Genomic DNA, 23,687 nt, shown 5'->3' on the forward strand with positions numbered 1-23,687 from the left:
TAATTCACTTATTTAGCTTCAATCCAATTCAATGTTTTTTAGTATATGCACAAATATACACAACCATTACTACACTCAATTTTAGATTGTTTCTGTCACCTCAAAAAAAATTCCTATACCCTTTAGCTATCAACCCTCAGCCCTAAGCAACCACAAATCTATTTTCTTTCTCTATAGATTTGCCTATTCTGGATATTTCATATAAGTGGAATTATATAATATGTGGTCTTTTGTGATTTTTTTCATGTAGCATGTTTTCAAGGTTTATTTATGTTGTAGCATTTAACAACACTTTATTACTTTTTATAGCCAAATAATATTGCATTGTATATATATACCACATTTTGTTTATCTGTCTATCAGTTGATGGATATTTGGGTTGTTTCTATCTTTTGACTATTATGAATAATGCTGCTATAAACATTTGTGTTGAAGTTTTTGTGTGGACATATATTTTAATTTCTGCTGGGTAGATACCTAGGAGTAGAATTGCTAAGTCATATGGTAACTCTTTTTTTTTTTTTTTTTTTTTAACTATTTGAGAAACTGCTGAGCTGTTTTTTTCAAAGTACTTGAACCATTTCACATTACAAGCAACAATCTGTGAGGACCGATTTCTACACATCCTCACCAACATTTGTTATTATCTGACTTTTTTGTTATGACCATTCTTATGGGTATGATAGGATATCTCATTGTGGCTTTGATTTGTATTTCTTGGATAACTAATGATATTGAGAATCTTTTCTTGTGTTTATTGTTCATTTCTATCTATTTGTTTATTTGTCCATCTTCTTTGAGGAAATGTCTAGTTAGATCCTTCACTCATTTTTAAATTGGGTTGTTTGTTTTTTATTATTGAATTATGATAGATTTTTATATATTCTAGATTTAAGTCCCTTATCCAATATATAATTTGCAAACATTTCCCCTCATTCTGTGGCTTGTCTTTTCATTTTCTTGATGGTATTCTCTGAAGCACGTTTTTTATTTTGATTTATGTTTAAATCAAATTTAAGTTTAATTTATGCATTTTTTTCTTTTGTTGATTGTACCTTTGGTGATGACATTTGGGTTGTTTCCAATTTGGGGTTATTACAAATAAAGCTGCTTTGGATATTTGAATACAAGTCTTTGTTTGGACATATGCTTTCATTTTCCCTTAGTAAATACTTGGAAGTAGAATGGCTGGGTGATTGGTAGGTTTATGTTGAAATTTTTAAGAAATTGCTAAACTGTTTTCCAAAGTGGTTGTACCATATTACATTCCCACCAAAAAGTTTATGAGAGTTCTAGTTGCTCCATATCCTCACCAACACATGATATGGTCAGTCTTTTTAATTTTAGCCATTCTATAGATGGGTAGTGGCATCTCATTATGGTTTTAATTTGAGTTTTCCTAATGATTAATAATAAGTTTGAGCATCTTGCATCTATGCTCATGAGAGACATTGGTCTGTAGTTTTCTTTTTTGGTAATGTCTTTGTCTGGTTTGGGTATTAGTTAATGCTGCCCTCAAAGAATGAGTTTGGGAGTATTTCCTCTGCTTCTATCCTCTGGAAGAGATTGTAGAAAATTGGTATAATTTCTTCCTTAAATATTTGGTATAATTCACCAGTGAACTCATCTGGGTCTGGTGCTTTCTATTTTAAAGTTATTAATTATTGATTCAATTTCTTTAATAGACATAGACCTATTCGGATTGTTTGTTTCTTCTTGTATGATTTTTTTGTAGATTGTGTCTTTCAAAGATTTGGTCTATTTCATCTTGGTTATCAAATTTGTGGGAATGGTTGTTCATAATATTTCTTCATTATCCTTTTAATGTTCATAAGATCTGTAGTGACGTCCTCTCTTTCGTTTCTGATGTTATTTATGTCCTCTCTCTTTTTTCTTGATTAGCCTGGCTAGAGGTGTACTGATTTTATTAATCTTTGCTCAGAATCAGTGTTTGCATCATTGATTTTTCTCTATTGATTTTCTGTTTCCAATTTCATTGATTTCTGGACTAATTCTTATTATTTATTTTCTTTTCCTTCCTTTGGACATAATTTGCTTGTTTTTATAGTTTCCTAAAGTAAAACTTAGATTATTGACTTCATAACTTTCTTTCTTTCTAATGTACGTATTCAATACTTTAAATTCCCTGCAAACACTGCTTTCATTGCCTCTTACAAATTTCGATAGGTTATGTTTTCATTTTTATTTAGTTCAAAACATTTTTAAATTTCTATCGAGATTTCTTCTTTGACCCATATGTTATTTAGAAGTGTGTTATTTAATCTCCCTTTTTAAAAAATTTTTAATTATCTTTTGTTATGTTTTTCTAGTTTAATTCTATTGTGGTCTGAAAGCAGACATTGTATGATTTCTATTCTTTTAAATTTGTTAATGTGTGTTTTATAGCCCGCAATATAGTCTATCTTTGTGAATGTTCCATGTGAACTTGAAAGGAATGTGTATTCTACTCTTGTTGGATGAAGTAGCCTGGAGATGTCAATTATATCCAGTTGTCTGATAGTGTTGTTGAGTTCAACTATGTTCTTACAATTTTCTGCTGCCAGGTTGTCCATTTCTGATAGAGAGTGTGAAAGTCTCCAAGTATAATAACGCATTCATCTATTTCTCTATGTACTTCTACTAGTCTTTGCCTTTCGAGCATCTTTCCATCTGCTTATTTATCACCATATATTTTTTGCTCATTTTTTTATTGGGTGTTTTGTTTTCTTGTGATTGAGTTTTGAGAGCTCTATATAATTTTTAGTGTTTTTTGTTTTTACAATTGTTCTGTATACGACACCTTTCTTGGATGTGATTTGCAATAGTTTATCCCAGTCAAGTCTTGTCTTTTCATTTTCCTAACAGTGTCTTTCAAAGAGCAGAAGTTCTTAATTTTAAGGAAGTCCAATTTATCAATATTTTTCATTTATAGATCACGTTTCTGGTACTGTATCTATAAACTCTTTGCCTAACTCAAGGTCACAAAAGTTTTGTTTCTTTGTTTGGTGTTCCTTCCTTTCAATTTTGTGTTTTCTATCTTACTTTTTTTCCCAAAAACTTTTTAAAGGTTTTCAAATCTATGAAAAAGTTGAAAGAGTAGTACCAGGAACACCCATATACACATATCCTGGAATACGTTAATTGTTAACATTTTGCCACATTTGCCTTATCTCCCTGGATATGTTCCCTCCAGAAACATTTGACAAAAAAATTTGCAGAATTTTGTAACACTGACTTTTTGCAAAGTCTAAGTGAACTGTCCTGGAAACGTTCTTTAAAAAGCAGCAAAAACAACATGTGCCATTTACTACAATGGCTGCACTTACCCGTGTGAAGAGCTTGGAAAAAAAGAGAGGAATAAAGAGGAAAATAAAACTGTCTCCTCTCTTTATTTTAACTCCATAATAGGAGGGATAAAGGAGCGAGCTCTTGGCTGCAAGGTAGGTAGGGAGGACACACAGGGCTCAGATGCAAATCCCTGATTCCCACTGTAGCCCACAGTCCTGGGACCATTTCCTGCAGAAGAGCCCTCAGCTGGGAGGCCAGGATCTCCCTATGTGACCTTGAGCCAGTTCTGCTTCTCTGGGCTTAGCTGGTAAATGTAGATAAGGTATGATAACTTCTTTATTGTGAAAGGGCTTGGTGTCCCTCCCTCCAACACCCCACCCCTAGTCCCATCTCTCCTTTCACTCTTTGCCTCTTACTGGGGACTCAGGATCTCGGCTGCTTTTGCATGACATGTCAGTCCCCTCTTCAACCAACTCTCCATCCTTCAAGGCCCAGCTAGGGGTTCCTTCTCTCAAACTTCCCCCTACAACATCCAGTCCATAGAATCATTCTTGTCTTTTCCTCTTTTCTTGCAGCAAATTATTCACCTGTTGTGGGCCCTTTCTTTGTTAGAGGCTGCTTCACACCATCTCACTCAGTGCTCCCAACAATGTTCAAGGGAGGTTATCGTGGCCATTTCATAGATTAAGAAACATCCTCAGCACTCTGTGCAAGGACAGTCACCCTAAATTAGGGCAGCCAGGCTTGCTCAGGCCACTGTTTCTGTATATAGAGATACTGGAGTCTTTGTCTGCAAGCCCAGTGGTCAATGCATACAGAGGGCAAGTCTGTGTATGATGTACCTGGGACCTGCAACCTATCCCCCATCTCCATGAGTCTAAATTTGCCTCTTGCTTTAGAGTCTGGCCAGCTGCAGGGTTGCCTCCTCCATAAGGCCTTCTCTGATTCCCATTGGGGGTGATGTTCTTTTTCTGGATAACCCATACCCTGGAACCAGTGGCCTGATGCTTCTGCCTCTTCTATTCACACTCAGAACCTCTCCTCCAAGTACCTATGGTCCTGCACCCTGGTGCTTAATCAGCTTCATTCAATACATTTTTAATGTTTCCTTTTAATTTATTTGCATTATCTCTTTCTTGCATTATCTCTTTTAACGTTTATTGATTTTTCTCTTTCCTTCTTTTACAATATTGTGTTTTTTCCCTATCAATGCATGTTCACTTATCGAAAATTTAGGAAAGAATAAAAATCGCCCCAAATTGTGCATAGATAACTATATTAACATTTTGGTAGAACATTTTTTAGTATGATTTCTGTAGACATATATTTTATAGAGCTGAGATCACACAGTGTAAACAGTTCTAAAGTCTGTTTTTTAAAAAAATCTAATGTTACACCAAAGACATTTTCCATGTCATTGCAAATTCATGGGTCACACTCACTAAGATGGCAAGACAGATAATAACAAATGTGGCAAGGATATGGAGAAATTTGAATGCTTGTACACTGCTGGTGGGAATGTGAAACAGCACCATCCCTTTGGAAAACTATTTGGCAGTTTCTCAAATAATTGAGCATAGAGTTATCCTATGATCCAGCAATTTCACTCCTAGGTGTATATATTCAAGAGAAATGAAAACACATATCCACACAAAAACTTGTACATGAATGTTGTTAGCAGCATTAATCATAATAGCCCCAAACTGAGAACAACCCAAATGTCCATAAGCTTAATGCATGGATAAACGAAATGTGATATATCTATGCAGTGGAAAATTATTCAGCCATAGAAAGGAATAAAGTATTAATACATACTAACACATGGATGAACCTTGGAAACATTACGATAAATAAAGAAAGTCAGACACAGAAGACCAAATATTCTATGATTCCATTTTCATTAAATATCTAGAATAGCAAATCTATAGAGATAGAAAGTAGATTTGTAGGCTGGATTGGGGGCGGGGGGAGGATGTTTGGTAGCAAATAAGGAATGATTGTTAATAGGTTTAATTGGAGGGGGGTGATGAAAATATTCTAAAATTGATTATGGCGATTGTTGCAAAACTTTGTGAGTATACTAAAAACCATTGAATTGTATACTTTAAGTGTGCAAATTGTATGTTATGTGAATTATGTATCAATAAAGCTGTTATAATTAGACACAAAAGAACTCTGTGACAGCATTTTTAATGTCTGTAGACATTATTCCTTTGCACAGCTGCATCATAATTTATTTAGATTTCTATTGTTGGACCTTTATGTTTTCTATCAATTCCTTTGTTTCAAAACATTTGAACACTAAAAAATGAATTGAATACTATAATGAACCCCTGTACCCATCACCCACTTCAATAATTATCAACACAAATTTTGTTTTTAGAAACATGGATTTGCTGAATATTCTGTGTATCTTTGTCCACATTCCACATTGTTTCCTTCCATTTATACTGAATTCAATTCAATTCAAACCACTTCCTCAAACCCTCACAATGCACTGTAGGCACACAGTAGGGACGTGATGGATCAGACTCTATCCTGCTCTTTGGGGGCTCCTAGCCTGGTGGAGGAGGTAGATATTGGATTGTGACCAGTAGAGGCAGGGGCTGTGTAACTGGCAAGTGCCGTCCTTCTATTACCCAGGAAGGTCACCTCCGCACACTGAAATCATTCCATTCAGGGAGCCTCTTTCCCAAACCTCTGCCTGCTTCTGTCTTTCTTCCCCTTCTGCCACAGGGGGGCGACAGAGTCACTCTTTCACAGGCTCTTCTGGAATCTATCACCAGGAACTTGGATGAGTGGCTGGGGTGGGTTTTGTGGCCCTTCTCCTGATAACCCCGACCTGGTGATGATCCTCTCTTGGCCTTAGGAACCTCACATGGAAAATGAAGAAGGCGAATGCAGTGAGCCATCTGGACCCACCAGTGCTGTAATCTGGTCTCCTACCTTTAGCCAGCTCTCATTAGCAGTGTGTCCTGGGCTCATTCCCCAGCACCTGCTTCTGGGTAGTCCAAGGGGTCCATCCATCCGAGTGCTTCTCCATTCTGGGTCCCAGGAGAGACTAATGCCTACCAAGGCAACTTCCCACTTTTTACAGTTGCCTGCAGGAGGCAGCTCATTACCCTAGGCGTGACTCAGGCAGCAAATTTACCTGGTGGGAAAGGGGTCTGCCTACTGATGCCTCCTCACAGCTGCCTACACTGGGAGCCACCCCGGTGTGAGCAGTGTCAGGGACACCCCAACTCAAGGAGCAAGGTTGGGTTGTGGGTGGAGGAGGAGAAAATGAGTCCCAGAGACTTCCAAAGGCCCAACCTAACTGATGTCCAGCCTAGGCCAGAAGAGACTTGGCCCCTGGTAGACATACTCTGCAAAACACCATGAGGGCTGATGCGTCCGGCATAGCTGAAGGCTGAGTCAAGGGAAAGGGTGTTTGCTTTCCTGAGAGGGCTTCTTCTGAGTTGAGAGGTTTCCAGTCTTGCAGCTCTCCTGTCTTGGCCAATCCAAGGGGCAGCGAGTCAGGCTCTGAGCTGTCTGGATATCTATCTCTCCTTGGGGTGCTCTTTCATCTGTGACTCCAACACTACCCTATTGGCCTTGCCCCAGCTTGTCCCTGGCCCTCCCCAAATGCCTCTTCTTAATGAGTGAGCCAGGCCAGAAGCCACTCCCCAGATGGCCAAGCAGTTCAGTCACAAGGGGCAGGAAGGACCATCTCACATATCCTGAGCACCTACTGTGTATCAGGCTAGCCCTGGGCTATTATGTACACATTATCACATTCCTTCCTCACAGCAGCAGCCCAACGAGGCAACTATTATATGCTCATTTCACAGAGGAGGAAGTCGAAGCTCAGCCCAGCAATATGAGGACTCAAGTCCAGGCTGGTCGAACGCATGTCTGTGTCTCCTTCCTTCTCCCCACCTGCTTTCTGCACACGCTCTGAATTGTTGTGCTCAACTCCTCCCTCACCTGCTCATGCTCGTTGCTGCTTTACTTGTGCACTCGCCCATGTCCACCCAGTTGCACCCATGCTCCCAAGCTCACATGCACCAAGGTGGGTGCACATGTGTAGCTCAGACCGGCAGCCCTGACTGCTACTTATCAGCCATGAGAACTTGAGAGCAAGTCACCTAACTTCTGTGAACCTCAATTGTCTCATCTCATTGAAGTTATGATAATTAAATGAGATACTGTATGTAACTTTGTTAGTACTTTGCCTGTCCATAGTGCTCAGTTAAGATTAGCTATTTTAAAAATTTTTAGCTACTTTCATTATTATTATACACATAAATCTTTGTATACTCTCTACAAATGCAACGAGCCACATGCAATATATGCAGGGCCACAAGGATTGCCATGGACACCTATATGCCCACACAGGAACCCACAATGAAACAGTCACCTGCTATATCATGTGCCGAGGTGCTGTGCCAGGCTCTACTGGGGTGGGGATGGGTAACACCTGTGGAATAGAGGACAAGGAGCCTGATCTAAGGGTCCATCCAGACTGGCAGGGAAGTAAGATTCATGATCAACGTGTGGTCTGCAGACCAATCTTGGACCTTGTTAGAACTTTGAAGAATCTCATTTACACCTCACCCCAGACCTTCTGAATCAGAATCTGCATTTAGTTAGATCCTCAGAGCACCAATGTGGAGAAGAGGGAAGTGGGCAGAACTACTATCCCTGAGTGAGAGAGGCATGGCTCTGGGCTGCTACTTATCAGCCATGAGAACTTGAGCAAGTCACTTAATTTCTGTGAACCTCAATTTTCTCATCTCATCAGAGCTGTTATGAGAATTCAATGTGATGCTGTATCTCCAAACTACTTTTATAGCAGGCTGCTATACCTCCTGGTTCATCTTCTGTGCTTGGAAGTGGTACTAAGGTGTGAGGTTATCCAACTCAGCCTCGGGAGGACAGGCTGCCCGCCTCAACCCTATTCTAGAAGAATGTAAATAGCAAGGTCACTCCTGGTCCTTCCCAGGCCTCTGACAGGCTGGGAACCACATCAGGGCTCATGCAACTGGTAGAGGGTGTCTGCCCTTCAATCCCCATCCTAAAATGTGTCCATACTCATTTGTGACTCTCCCACCCAGTATCATGGCAGGGTCACTGCAAGAACTCTAGCTGACCTTGCTCACCTTGAGTGGGGTATGGGCTCAGTCCTTTGGGGCCATGGGGCCTGAAGCCTGGGCCAGTGTCCCCTCCCTATCCCCGCTGGGGCTAATTTTAGGGCTGCCTTGACAGCTGCCTCAGCTCAACTTGGGTCAGTTCCTAGTCACTGAGTGTTAGGGTCAGTTAGAATCTGTTGGAGAGTGAACCAGACCAGCCCCAGCTTTGGCTGCAACAGTTGAAACTGAAATCCTTAACCCCTGGCCACCATCCCCATTGCCCGAAGAGCCCCGCTCAGTGCTGACCAGCAGGATGGGATGGGAACTGGTCTTGCTTTCAGCTTCTGCAGATAGACAAACCAAATCCCATGGAAACCTGGAAGTCACAGAGATCAGGGAGCTCAGGACCTTGAAGATCCTCTAGCTCAGCACCTTGGAAAAGGGCAGAGAGACCAAGGTCTTGGCCAGAGTCACAAGCAAGTGGTGACAATGCTGGGGCTGGAGCCTGGGCCTCCTGGTGCCCAGCTGGATTCCAGGGCCAGGTAGAAATACAGAGGGGCTCAGCATCTGAAATAGCCCATAGAGGTCAAGCCTGGGCATTAGTGCCATCCTGCCTGGAGGGTACAAAGAGGAGACTCTTCTCAGAGTCCCTCCCTGATGCCAGCCCAATATATACTTCCTGAGCCTCCTTGCTGTGCCCGCTGTCAAGGATTCAGGAGCAGGGAGCACCTATGATAGTTGACAGAGAAAGCATTTTAGCCTCTAAGGACAAGGGATGGAGTTCTTGCTTTGTCCCCAGCATTCTGGTCCTTGGTTTCCTCCTTGGTGAAATAGACATGGACATACTCACAGACTGGTTGGGAGAAACAGAGGAGGTGAATGGAGGAAGGTAAGAGTAGTGGGAACTCCAAAGTGAGCTGAGCCCACAGGGCTGCCAGCTAGCTGAGAACCTAGCCTCCCTCCTGTGGGGAACCTAGATCCTGAGTGGCTCCCACAGTCTTCACCCCCACTGCCCCTATCCCCACCCTGTCCCTCGCCCAGCAGTGTTGCAAAGGAAAAGGGAAACATCTCGAATCTCACCTGAGTGAGAAGGAAGAGAAATGCAAGCAGGGGTCACAGAAGTTAGCTGTGGTTCTCCCTCCTCCCTACACCTGCAGCCTTTGCTCCTTCTGTTCCCTCTATTCCTGCCTCTCGTGATGCTCTTTTACTATTGTCTCCTTCTGATCTCCCCAACCTCACTACCTCCCCATTCCTTCCTCCCAATTCCTCTGAATCTTCTCACCCTAAAGCCCTATGCCCTGGCCCTCCCATGGTTCCCTGGGATCGTGTCTGCAAGTGGGAGTGTGGGTGAACATGTGTGCACATGGGACTTTGATGTACATGGCTGACATTCAATAAATATTTAACTGCACACCTCAAATCCTTTTTGAAACAAGACTATGTATCCGTGAGTAAATAGATAAACATTGACTAACTTTCAAAGTACACACATGTACTCTGGGAAAAGCCTTTTTATCTATTTCCTCTGGGTAACAAGTTGATTCCTACTGTGGACTCTCTAGATGGCCGAATAGGGGAGAATCTATGGATTAGGAAGGAGGGAGGCATTCCAGGTGGAGGTAATACCTTGAGCCAAGGCTGGGAGCTGGAAAATGCTCAGAAGTCAGTGGACCAGCAGTGGAGATGAACTGGTGAGGCTGGCAGGGTCTAGATCAAGAAGCGCCTTGAATGCTAGGCCAAAGAACTGATTTTGTCCCGAGAGAAGGAGGGAGCCATGGAAGGATTTTGAGCAGGAGAGTGACAAGGCTGGATTTGCTGCTAATAAGGTCTCTCTCTGGCTGCTGCATGAAGCATAGATTGAAAGCAGAGAGAGTAATGTCAAAGAGTCAGCCCTCTGCTTTAAAGTTCAGGGGAGAGAAGATGAAGTATGAACATAGGCGAGGCTGCGGAAAGTAAGAAGTGGACAATCCCCACGATGTCACAGGAAGATAGCCAGGACTGTGTGAGCGATGGGATGAGGGCAGGGAGAGACTGAGAGGAAGCTTCGTGATCTCAGGTTCCTGGCCGAGATGACCAGCTGGCTGGAGACACCCTTGCTGAGGCTGAAAGAGGAGCAGGTCTGGGGAAAGATGTAGAGTTCAGCTTGGGACATACTAGGGAGATGATATGGCTAGAGATGGAGATGCCTAGACCGGTCAGAGGGCTGAGGCCAGGCAAATCTGGGCAGATTCTCTCTGAGTAACATTCTCTGGATGACTTTGAAGTGTCCCAGGTACCGCCAGGACAGTCCTTTAGGCCCCACCCAACCATGGTCTCCAAGACAGACAGGACCTGGACTTAGGCTCCGGGGAAGGACAGGGGATGGGGCCCCAAAAGGTCTGATCAGGATGGAAGGGAGAGTCTGGGGCCAAAGGATAAGCGATACCCCAGGGTAGGGCAGGAGTGGCTCGCACACAGGTTAGGGGTGGAATAGGAACAAGCCAAAGGCAGGCTGGGCTGATAGACCTTAGACATCAGTCAGTCCAAGGCCATCATTGCACAGAATGGCAGAACAAGGCCTAGCAGGGGGAGGGGACATGGTAACACAGCCAGGCAGACAAGTCATCAGCTGCTGGCTAAGGGCTGTCCCCTGGGCCACACTGGCTGAAAGTGTTCAACTTGGTGTGATTTTGAAAGTGAGCTTCCTGGCCATGCTCAGGTATTGTGGGCTTGTCTGGTCCAGAAGGTTGTGCTGGAGCAGACAGGCGAGAAACTAACCCCTCACCAAGCAGCATCCCTTAAATCCACTATCTGTCCATTCCAGCCCTGTGCTGTTCCTTTCTCAGTCCCAGGACTCAGCCTGGGCTGCAACTGGAGGAGGGAGCCACAGAGCCTGACCCAGGGAGCTTACAGCTCAGCACAGAGCCGTGCTCCTGGCAGAGGCTGCAATGCATATCTGAGGATGCGAGGACTGTGGCATCATGTAATGTGTTCCACACAAAGTGAGATGTAATAGAGGCAATTACCTTTAACAAATGCTTATTCAGCACCTACTCAGTGCCAGGCTATGTTCTAGGATTTCAAGACAGTGACCAGGATTTATGTTTTAACTAGAGACTGAAAATCAACAAACTAATACATAATATGTCAAGGAGGGAAAAGTGAGATGAAGAAATACAGAACAGTCGGGAGCATGGATGAAATGGCTATTTGATAGAAAAAGCACTGCTTGTAGGCCTGACTGCCTGGGTGATTTTGGCTAAGTCCCTGCCCCCATTCCTCACCTCAGTCTCCACCGGAAGTTGAACTGAGTCATCTGTGAGGGCCCCACCAGGCCTGGCCATTAGAAGGGGCTGAGGGGGATGGCCAGTCAATAAATCATCTGGAAGGCCATCTTCTCCCATGTAGTCCAGACCCACCCATCAGCTCTCATCCATGAGCCCTACCCGCCCCCCCGCCCCACCCCATACCCCTGCCAACTCAGCTCCTCCTGGCAGGGAGTTCAGTAGGAGCCGAGGAGCCAGGGCCAAGGCATTGCTCTAGATTTAGCCTGGCAGGTGGAAGTGACTCACCTGGAGGTGTCAGGATCCAGGAAGCTGCCTGGGGTGGACGTGTGTCTGAGGAGGAACCTAGAGACTCACCTGGAGGGCCCTGACCTTTCCTGGGCACCCCCACCCCTACCAGGGTCCTTCTGCTCTCCAGGAGGCCCAAATTGTAGCCAATGAGTTTTGAGGGGCCCAAGAGCTTGCCCGTGCCTGTTCCCTCTGGGCCTCAGTCTCCTAGCACACACATGGGGAGAGTGATGGGGCCAAATAATCCTCAATGTTCCTTCCAGCTCTAAATCCTTGTTTTGTTGAGTATGTTGCAGGAGGTCCAGGACCTCTCTAATGGTTCTCAAGAGGCTCAAGGCAGAGGTGAGTGGCAGATTCTGAACTGCGGGGTGGGGTGGAAAAAGGATTGTCAGATTTAGCAAATAAAAATGTAAATTTGAGATAAGCAATGAATTATTTTTTAGTATAAGCATGTCCCAAATATTATTTATGCTAAAGAATTATTCATCATTTATCTGAAATTTAAATTTAACTGGTATCTTGTGTTTTTTCTGGCAACTCCAGGTGGAGAAGGTGGAGAAGGAACTGAGACTTCAACAAAGGAAGGTCCTAGACTCTCAGGTGACCAGAGTTCTAGCCATCTACCTTGCTGCTCTTTGGATTCTTTATCTGTGGACTCTCAATGCCTTGCTGGGATGTAGGTGGACGAGGGAGGGAGAATCAGGAGCTGGGGGACACCAAGAGTTGTATAGAGAGGCGGAGAGGCCCCTAAATCCCAAGAGGCAGCACCTGAACTCCTGCCCCTTCCCAGCTAACCTCACCACCGCTCCTTTCATAAGGCAGGCAGGTCTCCCCACTGTCTCCTGGACAGCCGAGACTCATTCCTACTTCCACACTCTTGCTCTATTCCCGCCCCCTTCGCCGCTATACAAACTCTACCTACTTCAGGAACCCTCCCTTAGTTATTCTTTAGCATCAGGACTGCTCCTCTGAGTTCTCAGAGTTCTGTCAGACTCATTGTCTGACATTGACACAGAGCCATTCAATCTACTGAGCACTCTCTGTGCAGCAGGATCTGTAGCAGGCACCAGACAGACAGCAGTGATCAGAACAGACACAGTCTCCACTCCCATGAAGCTTACAGGCTAGTGGGGAGACAGATATACAATCACAAAATGGAGAGATAACTGCCCTTTCACTAGGACTGAAGAGTCCATGTGACTGAAGGCTTCATACAGGTGGGGCCCATGTTATATTTTATTCATGTTCTACTACAGAGCAGATTTCAATAAATATTAATGGAAGAAATGAAAATGCTAGGGGAGACCAGAGGAGGGAGAGCTTCCCAGGAGACCTTCCCCATCAGAGTTGAAAAAAGGAACTTCTAGATTGAGAGAAGAGTATAGGTGAATGCCTGGCATGTAGAGCAGGGAGAGAGGTTTGGCCTGCATGGAGGAGGAGCATTGCAGACCAGGCTGAGAGGTCACCATGAAAAGAGCCGGAACTGCACACCTTGTTGGGTGCTGTGGATCCATGACTTGGGGAGGCTTCATATCGTGGTGTGCCACTGCTCAGACTGGTCTGTCCTGTGAGTGTCTACATTTCCAGGGGCAAGGGCTGGATCTTCCTCTTCTAACATGCCCTCTAGGACTGGGCTGAGAACCCAGTCCAGGAGATGGATTGATAGAGTGCTGAGGGGTGGATATGGCTGCTCTAGGCTGACTGAGAGAACCAGTTACACTGTACTGTTCTCTTCCCTTGGACATCAGACGTTGCTAGGGCAATTCTAGTAGGTGATCATAGTCTCTCAGCAATATTAGGAAAGATGAGTGGCTTTCTGCCCTACATGGAGGCCCTTGTAGCATTTAACGTGTTTACCCAGGTCCCTTCACAGCCATGGTTTGGGCTGGTGCAGAGACAGTGAAAGGCATAGTTGACCTACCCAACACTGAGCCTCTACTGAATGAGCCAGACCCCCTGCAGATATCATCTCCAGTGCCAGATTTAAAAAGAAGAAACTGAGGCTCAGAGAGTTTAGGTGATTTTCCCAGGGAATTTAGGTGCTAGAAGTTTAGGCTAAGCCAACATTTTAACCCAGCGTTGCCCAATGTTGAGGTTCCAGCTCCTGTTACACTTAGCTGCCCTTATGTTTATGTGTAATCTCTGAGACGTTGCTTAATTTTGGCACTCAAAAGGCACTCCAGCTTTATGCAATTTTGATCTTTGCTACTTATGTTGCAGATGACTTCAAAGCTGTTGCTTGTCCATGAACTTCTGCAATGGCCTTTGCCCAGAGGAAGTACACTATGGAAGGAGGGAAGAAGCAGGAAGGCAGGAATGAGGGTGACTTCTCAGGGGGTTCATTGGCACTTTTCCCAGGTGCCCCACCCTGCCTCCAGCCCACAGCCCTACCCTGCTCTGAGTCAGCACTCTTGAGATAACTAGGCCTTGTGCATGTAGCAGTGTTCCTGCCCTGCAACCCAGGCTCACACCATCCTCCCCCACGCCCCCCTGGAAGTACTTCACTCCCTCAAGGTATTCAATGACCACAATCTGCCCTACTGCTGGTGTGCCATGTCTTCGCTGCTAGACTGTGAAGGCCTTCAGGACAGTGTAAACTCCAAAAAGGAATTTTTCTGCCAACAAGGACTCCTTGTGGTTGACTGGGCCCAAATACCTAGCCAGAATCTAGCAGCCACTGCTGACAGAGGCTTTTCATGCATTCTGCATTTCAGGTAAAAGCTGTAGACTGAACTTTCGATCTCTTGCACTGGACTTCTGCTGAGTCAACCCTCATAAGAGAGTTCTCGGTATCATACTTTGATCAACGAACTGAGACCTGCTGGTCCAATAGAAACTGTGCAGCTATATCCTCAATCGCATCTACACTGACCAGTCAGAGCTGCTCCATGATGACCGATCAGAACACACGACTCTGACAGATCAGGACTGTGGGATTTTGGACCATTCAGCTATGCAAATTTTGGTTCTTCATTTGCATAAAATTGACCAATCAGGAACGAGGGCAGACACTTTCTCTATAAAAGGCGGCCTCCCCTTGGTTTCTAGCAGAGGCTGCAATTCCCCATTTGCAAACTGTGTCACCTGAATAAAGTTTCTTCTTTTTCCACACCACAGACTGGGAATTTCTGTTGACTACAGGGACCTCACATTCTCTCAATAAGCACCTACTGACAGTCTTTGCGGATAGTTGCCACAATTTCCTGCTTCTACAGTGCTTGGATGGAACCTAGCACTGGACCTCCACCCCCACAGCCACTCAGAGCCAGCCCTCTGCCACCTCCTCGCAGTGCCCTCGGACTCCCCCAAGGTCCCCGCCGCTGTTGCCTCTCCTCAGCCACTGCCATGAGGACTGCGTCTTCCTCACATGTACGCCGGAATTATCACCAGGACTCAGAGGCTGCCACCAACTGCCAGATCAACCTGGCGCTCTACACCACCTACCACTACCTGTCTATGTCTTACTACTTTGACCACATGATGATGTGGCTTTGAAGAACTTTGCCAAATATGTCCCTCATTAATCTCGTGAGGAGAGGGAACATGCTGAGAAACTGATGAAGCTGCAAAATCAATGAGGTGGCTGACTCTTCTTTTAGGATATCAAGAAACCTCACTATGACGACTGGGAGAATGGGCTGAATGCAATGGAGTGTGTGCTACACTTTGGAAAAAATGTGCATCAGTCATTACTGGAATTGTACTAACTGGCCACTGACAGAAATGACTCCCATTTGTGTCACTTCATTGAGACTCATTACCTGAGTGAGCAGGTGAAAGCTATCAAAGGACTGGGTGACCACGTAACCAACTTGTGCAAGATGGGGGCCCCTGAATCTGGCGCAGAGGATTCTCTCTTTGACAAGCACATCCTGGGAGACAGTGATGAGAGCTAAGTGTTATGCTGGCTTCTCATAGCCACTGGAGTGACTTCCCTGGTCACCAAGACAGTGTATGCAAGTTGGGGTTATCTTTACCTTTTCTGTAAGTTGTACTAAATCATCTACTTATGTTTTTTCATTATCCTTCAGATAAAGTAATTTAGTATCCCTGCCAAAAAATTAAGCACCTACTGTGTGCCAGGCACAGCGCTGGGCATCAAGGTACAAATGAGATGGATATACTCTGAGACTTCCAACTATTCTGCCACCCTGGCTGTCCTTGGTTGTACCACTCAGGCCTCCTCATGGTCTTTCAACTAAAGGGATAATGTCTGGTGCACCACAGACATTCCAGACGCTTGAGCCACATTAACCCAGGTCTTGGCCCTCCTGGACCTCCCTATTCCTCTCCAGGTGTGTACCTAATACAGGGCATGTCCTCTCAAGGGGAGACATGGGCAGTTTTAGTGGTGATTTATATGATGATGGCCCCGGTGAATATTAGGTACTATTGGGTGCAGACATGCACAAGACGCTGAGAGCCACTCTGCAACAGTCTCCTCACCAGTAACCCTCAGAATCAAGTTTGGCCATGGAAAAATCCCTTTCATTTTCTTCCTTTACCTCCAGGATCCAGCTAGCCCTCTCTCTTTACTCAGTCTTCTGTATCCTAATGGACGTGTGGCCTTGGTGGCAGGTGCCACTTCCCTAGAGCCTGTGGACTTCTCATTGGCTTTATACAAGAATCTTGACAGGAGCCTGAGACCTTATATCAGCTACTCTGCTAAGCACGTTATATGAATCATCTCATCTCATCCTCCAACAATCCTATAAAATACACATTATTATTATCCTTGCTTTACAGTTGTAAAAACTGAGGGTCAGTGGTTTTAAATAAATTAATAAGTGGAGTCTATGGCCATGCCACCCTGAACAAGCCCAATCCCATCTGATCTCGGAAGTTAAGCAGGATTGGGCCTGGTTAGTACTTGGATTGGAGACCACCTAGGAAGATCAGGTGCTGTAGGCGTTAAAAAAATTAATAAGTGGTGGAATCAGGATTTCAATCTAGGGTTGTCTATTCCAAACCATTCTTCTTAAACTCTATACTTCCCTGCCCTACATTTGTATTTGAGAAAGGCATCCATGATATCCTTATGTACCAAATAGAGGAATATTTGCTCAGTAGAGAAGGAAATGACCCCTGGATAGTGGGTGGGAGCATCTGTCTATACTATGTTGGATTAAGATATTCTACTGTTGACTTATAACTATCAGGCCTCAAGACTCCACCCTGCAGAAAGACAGGTATCCCATCTAAAGTTCTTCCTGGTATAAGTCCCCTGGAGAAGATGTGTGGTCCAGAGCCTGGAAAGCAGAACTGCTGTGGGATCTGAGGCTATGGAAGAGAAAACCCAACTTCTTAGTCTGGATTTTTCAAGGTATTGGTGTTTACAGGGATGCTCCCAAATCAGGAAGAGGCAGGTCAGGAACTTGGAAAGCAGTGTCGCAATCAGGTGCGGCCTCATTTTTTTTCCCTGGGATCAATTAGCACCCCGAGAACAAGTGTCACATGATACACCAATCTGTTTAGCAGATCGTACTCCACTCTGTTCATTTCCCTATTGTTATCTCTATCTGAACACCCTTGTTATAGCCTTTACAAGGATTTTTAAAGGATGTATTCTTTAGATAATATTTTTAAGTAAACTTTAAAAATAAAAAAACTTTTTAGAAGAATAGTTCTATATTTACAGAAAAGTTGCAAAGATAGTACAGAGGATCTTTGTACACCCCAACCCATTTTCCTCTATTGTAACGTTATATATTTGGCACAATTAATGAACCAATATTGACACATTATTATTAACTAACTAAAGTCTATACTTTATTCGGATTTTCTTAGCTTTAACGTAATGTCCGTTTCCTGTCCAAGGATACCACATCACATTAATCATGCCTCCTTATCCTATTTCTGCTCTGGGATGATTGCTTGAACTTTCCTTGTTTTTGATGACCTTGAGAGTTTTAAGGAGTATTGGTCAGGAATTTTGTAGACTATCTCTCAATTTAAGTTTTTCTGATGTTTTTTCTCATGATTAGATGGGATTCACGAGTTCTTAAGAGTAAGACCATAAAGGGTACATACTAACACCATGACTTACCACTGTGCATGTTAACACTGATCACATGACCAAGGTTATGTTTGTCAGATTTCTCCACCGCAAAGTTACTAAGAGGATGCATTCTGTGTAGCATCAACCTAGGTCACTAAGATGGGAGGGTACAGCACTCCTGGAAGTCTGCATCATGGTGATTATACTAACCGGTGAGAGAAACTTCAGTGTGGAAGGTGAATCTCGGAGGGTAGCCCCCTCTCAGCTTCAAAGGTTCGGAGCTCTATCGGCTTTAGCAGGTAGCAGTTCTCATTCATCTCAGTGTCCTCACTGCCTGCACAAGGCTGTCTGATGAATGTATTAAACTTTTTTTTTCTTTTGCAGATGCATTTTTTTTTTTTTCAGGCAAAGCAAGCCTTGGTTGACCTTACAGATTGCAAGGAACTTGTCAGCTTATGACCCCTTATTTTTTTATTTTTTTATGCCTACAGCACCTGATTTTCCTAGGTGGTCTCCCATCCAAGTACTAACCAGGCCCAACCCTGCTTAGCTTCCGAGATCAGACGGGATCAGGCTTGTTCAGGGTAGCATGGCCGTAGACTGTGGATGCATTTATTTACTTGAGATAAAATTCACTTAACATAAAATTAACCATCTTAAGGTGCACAATTCAGTGACATTTATACATTCGCAGTGTTGTGCAACCATCCCTTCTATTTAGTTTCAAAATGTTTTCATCACCCCAAAAGAAAATCTCATGCCCATTAAGCAGTAATTTTGTATTCTCCTCTCCTCTCAGCCCCTGTACCTATACTGGATAGTTCACATAAATGGAATCATATAATATGTGACCTTTTGTGTCTGGCTTCCTTCACACAGAATAATGTTTTCAAGGTTCATCTGCGTTGTAGCATGTGTCAGAACTTCATTCCTGTTTATGGCTGAGTAATGTTCCATTGTGCATATATATCAACTTTGTTTAACCATTCATCCATTGATGGACATTTAGATAGTTTCTACCTTTTGGCTATTGTGAATAGTGCTGCTATGAATATTCATATATAAGTATTTGTTTTAATATCTGTTTTTCAGTTCTTTTTTCTGTATATCTACGCCCGACTGGATGTTTTGAAAAGGTGATATTTCTTCACAGATGTTTAGGAAGCCGATCAAACTTATACAGGGGCTCTGGTTAAGGAGATTCTGTCTTGGACCCAGTTTAGGTTATCATTGTATCAGTAGATTAGATAAAGACATGACACACATGTATCAAATTTACCCATGACAAGAAGCCAAGAGGAAAAGCTAAAAATTGTAATGTAATGCAAACATATAAAAAGAGCAAAGTATCAAGATTTGTGTTAAGTTTCTTCAAATGATTGTCCAAGTACAGCATGTGGAAGAACTGGTTTACCAACAATTACGCAAAAAATGAAGCTCAGAGTTTGAGTCGACCACAAGCACTACATGAGCCAAGGCAAAGGCTATGAAATAAGCAAATGCAAATATAGGCTGTATTAACAGAGGTATGACATCCAGAACAGAGAAGGTTGATTGCTCTGCTCTGTTTTACATGCTGCCAGACCCACTTGGAGTTCTGACGCTTCTCTGGGTCAAGATAAAGTGACCAGACTACAGAGACCTGGAAACCAGGTCATGTGACAAGTGAGCAGAAGAATCAAGTGTAGGCAGGATGGCTGAAGCAGGGTCTTTGTTGCTCAGGGTTGGCAGGATGGTTTCTGGGGAAGAGGCTTTTTCCTAACAGGGTGTGATTTCCCTTCCTTGTAGGGTTGGGTGTGTGGAATGAGCAGGGGAAAGATTTAGAAGTACATCAAGTGAACCCAGGTGACTCTGGGAGTCAGGTGACTTCTCTGGGGTTTTTCAATATTGAGAAACAGATTTAGCCTGAGGAGGAAAGGGACAGAGAAAATTAAGTTAGTGGTGTTGCTTTCGTCTTCTCCTCCTTCCCCTTCTTCATCTCCTCTCCTATTCCTCTCTTCCTTCTCTCTCCCCTTCTTCCTCCACATTGGAAGCTAAATCCCAATACAGGTTAAGGATTTTTGTTAGAATAATGGACTGAAATCAACAGGGTAAGCTTTAACTTGCTAGGTTGTAAAACTTCAGAAAAATGCTTGTGCCATTATAGTGAATAAAAAAGCAGAGTATACAATTATATATACATTATGGCTAGGTTAAAATGCGTAGAAAACTCTAGTATAAAACACACTAAAATTTTAACATCAGTTTTCTCTGTGAATCGGGAATTTTTTATTTTGGTTTATATTTTTCTGTATGTTTCAAATGTTTTGTGATGAAGAGTCAGGAAAAAAACTTTGTTGTGAACGAATTTAACTGGGATGAGATAGATGTGAGGTGCCACGGGAGCAGTGCCCGCAGTTTTTGCCTGGCTACTTCTTGCCTAGCCCTAGGCTGGCTGTGTGGCACCCCCACCTCTGGGCCCCACTCTCAGTGGTTCTTCTGGTCCCCTGGACCTCCCCACATAGGGCCCTATTCTCAGTAGGCACTTTGGAAACTTTAGCAAACACATGACGTTTTGCTTGAAGAGCCATATAAATAAGTGACTCTAGAGTAGAAAAGAGAGCCCTAGCTCACTCTCAGGTAGAAAAAATCCAAGGGATGATGTTGGGCACTTGTCAGGGTGGGGCAGGCCTCTCCTCCCCCAATGTTGTTGCAGTTGGGCATCAGCCTGGATGGATCCGCATTGGTATGAGACATGGGCTGGCAGGGTCCTGAGGAGCCAGGGGCAGTGTATGCAGCTCATACTGTCTCCAGCCATTGCACGTGAGAGCCTGGATTCACTGAGCACCTCCCTAGGGCTACCCTGGGTTGACCCTTTATATATATTTGTTTAATCCACCAGCTTGGTGTCATTACCCCATTTTACCTACAAGAAAACTGAGGCTCAGAAAGATTAAGCACCAGGTCGCCTAGGTGGTACAAAACAGAGGTGCTCTTAACCTCTATGGCACACCACCTCAAAATAGTCTACCACACTTCAGCTTTCTTTGTAATATTACCTATTTCTCACCCTTTTGGACTTTGATGTGGCCCCACTGATCGTTTGGTTATTGCATGTGATGACACATTAACTGTGGCCTTAGAGAAAGGACTTCCTGATTACTTCCTCATCTCTCAGGGAAGGCAGAGTGCTAAAGGTGACAGTTGCAAAGACCAGCCTGCCCCAGCCCTGGCTCTGATTTGTTGTTCTAGGCTCTGGGGGCAGGTAGTGCCTCTGTAGCCTTGGAGATAGAGAGGAGACCCTCAAGGAAATCATATAAGGCAAGTCTTAGGTCCTAGGTTGGGGTGAGTTCCTGTTGCCAAGGGCATTGTGATCAGACTGGTCAGATCTGGACAGGTCGTTTGGGACTTCTCAAAAGGTCAGTTAGATGAAATGACCACAGAAGCCCTTTCTATCCTTCAGGTTCTAAGATTCTACAATTCCAAGACTCTCAGATATTTATAGGGAGTAGTGGCAGGGCAGTGGCTCGGTGCCTTCTCCCACTTGGTCAGATGCTTTCAGAGCCTCAGCCCACGAACTCAGGGTCATAACAATAGGCATCCTTGCCACATGCCAAGAGTGAGACTTGTGTTTGTATGGCTCTTGGTTGGCCTTCTCTTGAAGGTGGGAGAGACTAGCCCTTGGGGTTCAAGGCACAGCTCTCTCTGAACTAACTCTAGAAACATTTTTTTATGTGCTAGAGGGGAGGGTTGCCTGGGCTAGGCACTGGGGATACAGAGGGTGATCACTCAGTCCCTGCCCTTGCATGGAGGCAGGCAGACCCGGACAGAGCTGGGAGCTCAATGCTAAGGCAGAAGGACACATTAAGGGACGCAGGAGCCAGAGGAAGGGCCCCTAAGTCTGAGAATATGTACCCAGGGATTTTGCAGAGCTGGTTCTTTTCTCTCTCCAGTTCTAGGAAGGCCTCCAACAACCTGTGGGGCCTACCTAGTGGCCTCAGAATAGCCAGGGGTATCCTGAGTCTGCCGGGGCCCAAGCCCCAGATACACTGAGTCATGGCAGCCCACTCTGGTTGCTGGACATCGAGAGAGAGTCATGGCTGCCTCTTGTAGTCTGTTGGGTAACTGAGAAGACGCTAGCGGTTTGTGGGCACTGGATAACCGTTGGGCTTCCTGAAACTTCAAGTTTCTTTCTGGACCACTCCCCATCTTCCTCTTTCAGGGTCAGGCTGGGGGCTGGGAAGTATTCACAAGCCCACATTTATTTATTTATGTATTATTTTTTATTTTCTATTTATTTATTTATTTGTTTGTTTGTTTGTTTGTTTATTCATTCATTCAACTGTCACTTGCTTACCACCTACCCTGCTCCTGTCTGTCCTGAGCTTGGGGGACTCAGAGAGACATCCGTAACATTATACCCTCATGAGTTCCCTGACTCAGATAATGGCACCACTATCTCCACCTACAGCCAAGGCAGAAATCTGGGCATCAGCCTAGACTCCTCTCTCACACCCTCTCACATCCCCACTGCTGTTTTCCTGTAGTGCCCTATACTTCCCCTGTCATATAATTTATCATCTTTTATCATAAAAGCTCCAATTGTCCATCTTCCCCTTGTAGACTCAGTAAAGGCAGGGACTGTGTATACCTTAGTTCCTACTGTGTTCCTGGTACCTGACACAGTGCCTGCCACTTAGTAGATGCTCATTAAATATTGCTAAATGAATTAGTAAGTCCCTTTAACTCTATTTTCTTAATATTCCTTGGAGCCACACCCTCCTCCCCTCCCTCAGCCAGGTCTTTGCTCAAATCTCATCCTTCACCCAAACTATTGAGCAGCCTCCCGACTGAGCTGCCTGACTCATCTCCCCTGTTCAACTTATTTTTCAAATTATAGCTAGAGTGTTGATTCTAAAGTGCCCATCCGCTTTACTCAGAACCCTCCCAAACTTCCCATCACTCAAAGGAACAAGGCCCCATTTCTGGGATGAAAAACAAATGATAACAGATACGACTGATTGGCCCACCGTGAAATGATGTCAGGAGGATATGCAAAAATTCAAAAACTTACAGTGATACTATATGAACTAAGGATAAGAGAAGGTCAGAAGGCAAAGTCCAAGATGGGGACAGATTAAGAAACACATTCTTGGATGATACGCCACGTGCTCCTCCCTCTGAAACAGAACAGCAGGTGTCATACTGTCATTAACTGCCATGTGCCCTCTCTCCTTTACTGAAAGCTCCTTAAAGACAAAGACCATATCTAATTTATCCTAGTATCTCTGGCACCCAGCACAGGACTTGGCATATATTAAGCACTCAGTAAATACTTCTTGAATAAATGGATTGCAGGATTAAATGAATTAATGAATGAAGAACCAATGGTTCCAAAATGAATAAATTAGACTAATCCCCACTGCCTACTCTTCTCCTAAGGATCTAGGGGCAGCACTAATTAGAAGGACCTTTGGTCATACCCCAGCAATACAAGATTATCTTTCAAACCAATCAGAGTAATTGAGGGCATGGATTCTGGGGCCAGAAAGCCTAGATAGTCCTATTAGCTGTGTGAACTTAGGCAAATAATCTAACCTCTCTGTGCCTCACCTTTGTCATCTGTAAAATAGAGATAGTAATAGTACCAGTCTTAGAGAGTTGTTGTGAAAATGAAATTTACCCATGTGTCTGTAAATTTAGTGTATATATATTTAATATATATACATATACACACATACATATGTAAATAAATTTAGA

At 44.0% G+C, this 23,687-nt stretch overlaps 1 non-coding gene and 2 pseudogenes across 1 annotated transcript; 2 read left to right on the top strand and 1 right to left on the bottom strand.

The window, feature by feature from the left end:
- Nucleotides 1-15,295: 15,295 nt before the first annotated feature.
- LOC102889884 lies at nucleotides 15,296-16,081 on the top strand (annotated as a pseudogene).
- A 661-nt stretch (nucleotides 16,082-16,742) lies between these two features.
- On the top strand, nucleotides 16,743-16,861 carry LOC112474695 (annotated as a pseudogene).
- A 1,569-nt stretch (nucleotides 16,862-18,430) lies between these two features.
- On the bottom strand, nucleotides 18,431-18,549 carry LOC112474740. The gene has a single exon (XR_003044534.1). It is a non-coding gene; the product is annotated as a 5S ribosomal RNA (ribosomal RNA).
- Nucleotides 18,550-23,687: the final 5,138 nt, after the last annotated feature.

The sequence above is a fragment of the Pteropus alecto genome, unplaced genomic scaffold (assembly GCF_000325575.1).
Source record: "Pteropus alecto unplaced genomic scaffold, ASM32557v1 scaffold7, whole genome shotgun sequence".
NCBI lineage: Eukaryota > Metazoa > Chordata > Mammalia > Chiroptera > Pteropodidae > Pteropus > Pteropus alecto.